The sequence below is a fragment of the Crocodylus porosus genome, unplaced genomic scaffold (assembly GCF_001723895.1).
Source record: "Crocodylus porosus isolate Cpor-Errol unplaced genomic scaffold, CroPor_comp1, whole genome shotgun sequence".
NCBI classification, from domain to species: domain Eukaryota; kingdom Metazoa; phylum Chordata; order Crocodylia; family Crocodylidae; genus Crocodylus; species Crocodylus porosus.
Genome location: NW_017728918.1, coordinates 6,177,594 through 6,178,355, shown reverse-complemented (window position 1 = coordinate 6,178,355; position 762 = coordinate 6,177,594).

Genomic DNA, 762 nt, shown 5'->3' with positions numbered 1-762 from the left:
AAGTATTTTGCCCCGTAATCCCATCCTAATTTGACCTTCATTTAGGACTCTGTACTTATGTGCTAATTAACATGTAAAATCATACTGCACATCATGTGTAGCTAATGAAATTCTCTTTCTTTGGGATGTGGAATTCATGAATAACAAGCTTGTACTGGGTCTAGATGAGCTTTGAAAAAGGAACCAGGAATAAGGAACTGGGACCAAGGAGCCAACTTCAGCCTCATCGCCCAGTTCAGTCTCCAGGTCTGGGGGAACTGGTGGGGTGGGTGTGCCCAGTTCTGGAAGCCCCGCCCCTTGCCCACCTGCCAGCCAATTAGGTTGAGACCCAGCTTTTCCTAGGCAGGAGGCCTGGCTGGGGAAGCAGGTGGAGGGGGCAGTGGTGAGCAGGGGCAGCCTGGACCGCTGGCAGGGGAAAGACTGGAGGGGGGCAGAGCTGGGGGAAGGGGCTTAGCTGAGTGGGGAAGCGGGGCTGGGCAGGGGAGCAGAGGGCTCGGGACTCACAGGCTGGGCTAGGGGTGCAATTGGGCATGCAAGGAGGGGCAGGGAGTTGGGGCTCCCTGTCCATTTTGCATATGCAAATATCTCCCCTGCCCTCCTTCCCCAGGGTGCAGCGCACCCACTGCCTGGAGCAATCAAGCACCGAGCAACTGATGGGTGGCTCAACGCTTGATTGCTCCAGGGAGCAGCCGTTCGGTGTTGGCCTGAGCAGGCCTGGCCAGGGATGCTCCCCGCCCTGGGGGTGCAGACCTGCCCCCCCCC